This window comes from Tupaia chinensis, unplaced genomic scaffold (genome assembly GCF_000334495.1).
Source record: "Tupaia chinensis unplaced genomic scaffold, TupChi_1.0 Scaffold000402_1, whole genome shotgun sequence".
Classification (NCBI taxonomy): Eukaryota; Metazoa; Chordata; class Mammalia; order Scandentia; family Tupaiidae; genus Tupaia; species Tupaia belangeri.
In genome coordinates this window covers 2,554,513-2,561,719 of record NW_006159904.1, presented here as the reverse complement: position 1 = coordinate 2,561,719, position 7,207 = coordinate 2,554,513, and the positions used below count along the sequence as shown (strand labels likewise).

The window sequence follows — 7,207 nt, the reverse complement described above, 5'->3', positions numbered from 1 at the left end:
ACTAAACAACTCTGAATAAAATATGAACTGTAGTTAAGAATTATGTATTGATATTAGTTTATCTGTGACTAGTGTACTCTACTGACATAACATTTTAACAGTACAGGAAACTGGATGTGGGATATATGGTAATTCTGTTTGCAATTTTTCTGTAAGTCTCACTGTTGCAAAATATAACTTTTTTATATTATTTTATGTGTAACATATACAAAATTATTCTGTGATTATGCATATCCCACAAAATTAGGACCGTACACAACATAAATGTAGTATCTTCTTTTTTTTTGGTTTATGCAATTTTATTGAAGAAAAATAAATCAATTACTAGCAGAGCTATTGGTTGATCACTCATCCATTGACAACTTGCATCATTTACTCAGTGCTATATTAAACAGTGTATCGGAAGATAGATTAACTAATAGCTCCTAGCCTCCTAACAATTTAAATGAAAATTACAAAATGTTTGACTCCATTTTGGAATACAAAGGGTGTTTGACTTCCAATTTCCATTCTCTGTAGAACAAGAACAGGTCATTCCTTTATTGACATGCATAAAATACATCACATTTTCTGTTCTGCCGATGCTATAAATTCATACCAATTCTCCAGCCACATAAGTTATGAGCATAAAGTATATCATGTAACCTCAAATCTCTAACAGTGGAAGGCTTAACCAAGAATGGATGCTGCTAGAATAATGCTGCTTCCTCTGATGTGGCAACTGCGCATCCATCTCCCTCCCCCTAAAAAATTCTGAATCTTGGGCAACTGTTCTCTTGTAACTACTTTACAGTTTCTAAAAGCAGTTATTGTCCAAAGCTGGAAGAGCAAGTCTTCTCAGATGAGCATGTGAATGAATGGGAGGTAAACAAAAAAATAAAATTAAAAAAGATGAGGTCTGATAGGGGAGCAACCGAATAAGAAAATCAAAAAAGGCGCAGTAATTTAATGTTTATTCCAGCTATAATGCAGGTAATTCTGACTTAAAGGTAGCATCACATGGCATCTGACTCCATTCCCGAGATGTTCTGTTGTACTTATCTCTGTCTGTTTTATAGATCCGTGCAATCTCTGGCACTAGGGGGTCATCTGGGTTTGGATCACATAGCAGTGAAAAAAATGGATAAAAGAACTTTAGAAATAGAGCAGGAGACCACTGTGACCTTAGAATATCAAGACAAATGCTGCCATTACTGTTAATATTTGGATGATAAATTCTTGTTGTAAATGCAACCTTAGGTGGTTTGAAGGGGTAGTCTGTAGGAAAATGAATTGTCAAAAAGAATACGCCGCCTTGATATGGGCTGTCATTAGGTCCCATAATTGTGGCTTGCCAATGAAACATATCATCCTCAACTGGACCTGCGGATCACTGTGCTGGAGGGTCACGGGCTAAATCACTAAGTTCCTTATTAATCCGTTTCAGCACCATAGTCTGTGCTTTTCGTCGGGCTCCTCACTATCTCGGTGTGCACGCAAAGGTCCAGCCAAAACTTGATTATCCGGGCAGGGGAGAAAGATTGTCTCCTCATCTCACACCGGCTCTGCCAGACACTGGCGCTTGGAATGGAAGCAGCGGATCTCACGAGAGCCTCGTGGCCGGCTCAACATAAATTTAGTATCTTCTGGCATGGGCCTCACTGGGCTAAAATTGGGACATCAGCAGAATGTGTTCCTTTCTGCAGACTCCAGGTAGAATTTGTTTCCTTGCTCTTTCCGATTGTTGACAGTATTCAATTCTTTCCGACTGTAAGACAGAGGTTGACGGAAATTCACAGCTTTTGAGACTTCTACATTCTTGAGTTTATGGCCTGTTCCCTCTTCAAAGCTAGGTCAAGTCACTCTCTTACTACATATTTCTTCTTTCTTATGTCCACTCCTTGACTTCAGCTAGGAAAGATTTTGCTCCTAAGAACTCTTGTGACTAGACTGGACTCAACCAGATAATTCAGGGGAATCTCCCTACCTCAAGGTCTGTAACCTTAATTGCATCTGGAAAGTCTTGTAACAAATCGAAAGATTCTGAAGATTGGGAGAAGGATACATTTGGGAGGGCAATATTTTGCCTATCAGTTTTAATTTGTAAACATCTATCACTGCCCAGAATTTACTCCAGATTTATTAGGTCATCGTTTCATGGGATGAGACCTAGACCATGATAATTTTTAAAAAGTACCCCCAAAATTCTGTTATGCCCATAATATTGATAGCCTGTAGTTTGGAAGCCAGGGGGTTGTTATTCTTGTAGAGCTAGTAATGGACCTAATCACTCAAGTATTTTCTACATCTTCTCTTTCTCCAGTTGTGAAACTAGTTTGCTTACCGTAATCTCCACATAGGTTAGTCGACATTCTAGGTCATCAATCAGTATTTCTGATTACTGAATGTGAGGCTTTCTGGTGAAAAACTAGTAATAGAAATTATCTTTACAATTCTTTTAGAATAATTTTAAATAAATTTTCTATAGAATATACATACTTGCCAGAGAGAGGGGGAGAGAAAGAAAGACAGAGAGAGGTAAGAAAGCACTTCCACAGGGGGAATGGCCACCCTGCAATCCCTTCTTCTCAGTTCTTCTCTCAGGATTTGGGCACACATGCACACATACCTGGCATGTTTCCCAAGTCAACGGGTCCAGGACTTGAATAATGCAGCAGGCCATGTGAGATCCAGTCACCTCAACCACTATGCCAAAGTATGGCCCTATCTTTACAATTCTTGTCTTTAAAAATGATAATTATCTTTGTTTCTGAAAGGATTGAAGAAGGTCCTGTATATATTACACTCGTAGTAGTATCTTCTAAAAATCTGAATACACAGAAACTAAAACCTCCTACAATCACAGACTCATTAAACCTCAGCTAGCCTCCAGGGAAGGAGCTGGCTTATTTCTCTCAGTTTCCTGCATACAAACATAATGGAGATTCTGAAATACTGTCTGAGATGGAGCACAGAGACCCATGGATATGACCGTTTTGACAAACCCTTTTACTTTAGTGGTGCTCCAGAGACAGAGATTTGAAGCCATAATTTTTTCCCTCACTCCCAGGATCTCTTACTGTGAAAGGAGCCATTTTTCCTTGGCATAACCTATTGCTTCCAGACATAAGCCAGGCTTAATTAAAGGGTGCAATTAAATTCAGCTGAGTCTCACACCAAAAACTATTCCCTCTTTTATTGGTAGAGTAGAAAAAAGTAAAAGGAATAATGATGTACACTGAATTTTCAGTGAAAAGGAGTGAAATTAACATTTTTTTATATCTTAAATTTTCACTGTTTCTTTCTTAGTCTTCTTTTACCTAAATACCAATGTTTTAAATCCCTGTAAATGTCTCAATTCTATGATGATGCCAGGTTGTTTCGGTGTGAGATTCTTTAAAGAAAAAAAAAAGGCCTTCTTAAAATAAAAATTGTAATTCCATAGATTGTGAATGAAAGGTAACTAACATCTGTAGCTCCTGCTATAGGCTACACGTATTTCTTATTCATCATCAGATTCTGCCAATTCTACCTGAGAGATATATGAAAATGCTGAGGACGCTTTATCACTATCACACTAGTCAGAGCTATCATTATCTCTCTTCAATATTATCACACAAATCTAATAATTTTTTGATTGTCTCCATTCTTATGCCCAACATTAAATTCTCCACAGAACCACAAGAGTAATATTTTGTAAGGAAGATTTTTGCAATAGGGCATGTGTTCTCACTGGAGAGACTGAGAATGAGAGAGAGACAGAAAGTCAGAAATCATCCCCCAGGGGGATGGCCATACTGAATCCTTTCTCTTTCATTCTCTTCTAGGATTTTTGGGCACGCATCCACAAGCGCCCAGCTTGAGTTTTAAGCTGCCAGGTCTGACACTTGAACCACAGGAGAGTCCAGTGATGTAATTGGTACATCATCTGCTGGTCTCAAGAGTAAGCCTTTTAAAAATTACACTTAATTATGTCACCTTTCTTGTCAAAATTTTCTACTGAATCCTCAGCACTTGTGTAAATTCAAAATCCTCACCTTGGTGTGGCAGACCAAATATGGAGATGGCTCTTGAGATACCCGCTCCTGACATACTTGTTGTATATAATTCCCCCTTTCCAAGAGTATGTGAGATCCTGAAGAAAATATGAAGACATACCATTCTTTTGATTAGGTTGCATTATATTGCAAACATGCAGGGATTTTGAAAATATAATTAAGATATCAGATCAGTTCTGCAGGCTTGGGACCCCCAAGACAGAGACTACACACTTGACCTATATATGACCTATGTATGCTGCCATGATCTTGTCTAAGGCTATCAGTCTCCATCACTCAATTCATTTTAGCCACACTGATTTTCTTATTAATGCTTGAACACAAGATCCCACCTAAGGGACTTGCACTTGCTGTTTCTTCTATCTCATCTCCTTAGAGCACTTCTTCTAGAATACCTTATGTAAAACAGTACTTTAATCACTATGCCTCTTGTTTGACTTTATTTTTCCTTATTTCTTTCTGATACTTCATATGATGTATTTATTTCTCTGTTAAAATTTGGGGTTTACCCACTAGAATGTGAGTTTTTGTCTTTACTCACCAGAACATAAGTTCCATGAGGATTAAAAATAATCATAACTTCTATCAAAATTATACTGTGCCAGCTGATGGAATGGTAGTTAAGGCAGTTGGATCCACTTAATCAATTATGTAGTTTGAATTCTGGACCCAGGAGTTTGAACAACACACCAGGCATATGTGCATGCATACCCAAAATCCCCAAAGGGGGGAGAAATAGAGGAGAAGAAATTGCAGTGTAACCATTCTCCACAGGGAGCGCTTTCTCACTTCCCGTCTCTCTCTGTTTCCACTGAGCATACACACCTTGTGATAATTTATGTATATATGTATATACTTGTACCTTATCACAGCCCCAGGTCTAAGCCTAGAACAGTGGTTGGTACAGAGAAGGCACTAAAAAATATTTGTTGAATGCATACATTCTTTAGGCTAAGTAATTTGTCCAAAGTCAATAAGCAGTATGAGGAAGGGTCAAGATTTGAATAATAACCTATCTAATGTGAAAATCTAGTTGCTTTCATTGATACTACTTGGAAGTTTAAGAAATAAAGATAGTGGGGTTATGTATGTCAGGTTTCTTTATGACATCTGAAGTCAAATTTGGATGAGGTATTTTCTGGATTTATCATTTTGATTTATATTCACTTAAAAATAAATTAACTTAAAAAGTCTTTAAACATCTTCTTACTTGAAATTCTTTATTTTACAAATAAGAAAATGGATATCTCATCCAATACCATATAATTTACTGGAGGAATCATGGAGATGAGTAAGATGTCTATGTTAAGAACAATTTCTTCTTCAAAACAAGATAATCACAAAAACTTAATATTTTTGCTCAGTGATATGATGCTCCAAGAATCATCTAAATCATCCCTAGTGTGTGGCCACTGGGGAGTGAAGGAGAAGAGTCTTCAATGTGATTGAATCATATTTTTCAGATTGTGTGATTTTACTTTATCCTTTTGGAATAACTTAAAAGCAAAATAACACTCTACCTCGTTTTTCAGAAAGAAAAGTATTTTCTCAAATAACATACAATCCTATATCAAAGTGACATTGATTCAAATAAGTTTCTTCCAGCTGAGAAACTAGCATTCACAGCAGGAAGATTCTGTTCCAAAATTATTTTGCTATGGAAAAGAAAGCAGAGCTGAATGGTAGCGTAGCAGTAAAACACAATACTCTGCATGGCTGAACCACGTGGGAAGGTTCCAGGTTCACATTCAGAGACCTTCCTGATTCAGGAATAGCTGAAGCTGGAAGCAGATCACAGCTTTGTAACCCTAATTGGGTACTCTCTCTCAGTCATAAAGAGATGTGTGAACTTTAAAATCAAATTAAAAAGGGGGCCAGCAGGTGGTAGAGTGGTTAAGGGTGCTGGACTCCCACATGACCAACCATGGTTCAAGTCCTGGACCTTGCGGCTTGCTTTCTCCCTTTCTCTCTCCCTCTCTGGTCAAATTAAAATGAATAAATAAATAAGTAAAGTTCAGTAAAATAATTTTAATTTTTTTTTTAATATAAAAACATAAATAGAACAAAAGTTCTCTTCCCCCAACTCTGCCTGGAAACAGCCCATTTAATAGAAAACCAGAACTAAGCTTAACAAATTATTTCACCTTGATTTTAGAACTAAATAGAGTAGTTGTTGATGGTGTTTGTTTAGGTCTCAAGCTCTAATTTAATAATAAAACCAAACAAAATGTTTGCCCCTGCATGGTTGTTTACACATTTAAGTTAAACAACTGGAGATTTGTCAGAACCATGGATAGCTACATGGCAGCTGGAGGGATGGATGACTTGCTGTGAATTGTCCTGACCTTGGTAACAACAGCGAAAACAGAAAAATAATAACTGATGTATGGGAAAAGTCAGTGTACAGAACAGATGCATCTTTCTTTCATTACTAGGAGATGTTTTCTCAATCACGTTCCCAGCCCCTTTGACCAGAGCTGTGGCCTGTAACCCTGGTGTGGCATCAGCCTTCCTCACTAGGGAGTCTGAGTCTTGGGTTTCAGGACTGCAGCAGTACAAATAGCCATTTTCCAACAAAGCCTTCAAAAACTCCTGTCCTTCCAGCTGGAATTCTGGGAGCTGTTCTGTCCTGCCTTCCTGAGTCTTGTTAAACTTTTATTTTTTTATTCTGTAAGATACCCAGGATTTCATATGAAATGAAAGTCAGTTCCTACAGATTACAAACAAAAGTCCCTAATTTATATGGAAATTGATGTGAGCATGTTTGAAAGCAAGACCACAGTAATCAGACTGTCCTGGGTTTTCATCTCCCTCTCCAGCAGCAGGACTCTAAGCACTATATTATTCTTCTATTGCTGCAGAACAAATGATCACAAGTGTAGTGGCTTAAAACAGCATTCACTTGTTATCTCACAGTTTCTGCATTTTATTTGGTAGTGGGTAGCAAAGTCTTAGGATCTCACATTGTAAAATCAAAATGTCTTCTGGGGTTTCAACTCCAAGTCAAGGAGGCCCAGGTCCTCTTCTAAGATCACTGGTTATAAGCAGAGTTCATTTTTGGTAACTGTAGGACTGAGGTTTTTGTGAACTGCTTGCTGGAGACTGATTGCTCTCATACATCAAGGCAGCTCTCTTACCTTTCAATCTCTCTGCCTTCAGAAGGTGACCAG

At 37.8% G+C, this 7,207-nt stretch overlaps 1 pseudogene; it reads right to left on the bottom strand.

The window, feature by feature from the left end:
• Nucleotides 1-961: 961 nt before the first annotated feature.
• On the bottom strand, nt 962-1,493 carry LOC102487992 (ubiquitin-conjugating enzyme E2 D3 pseudogene; annotated as a pseudogene).
• Nucleotides 1,494-7,207: the final 5,714 nt, after the last annotated feature.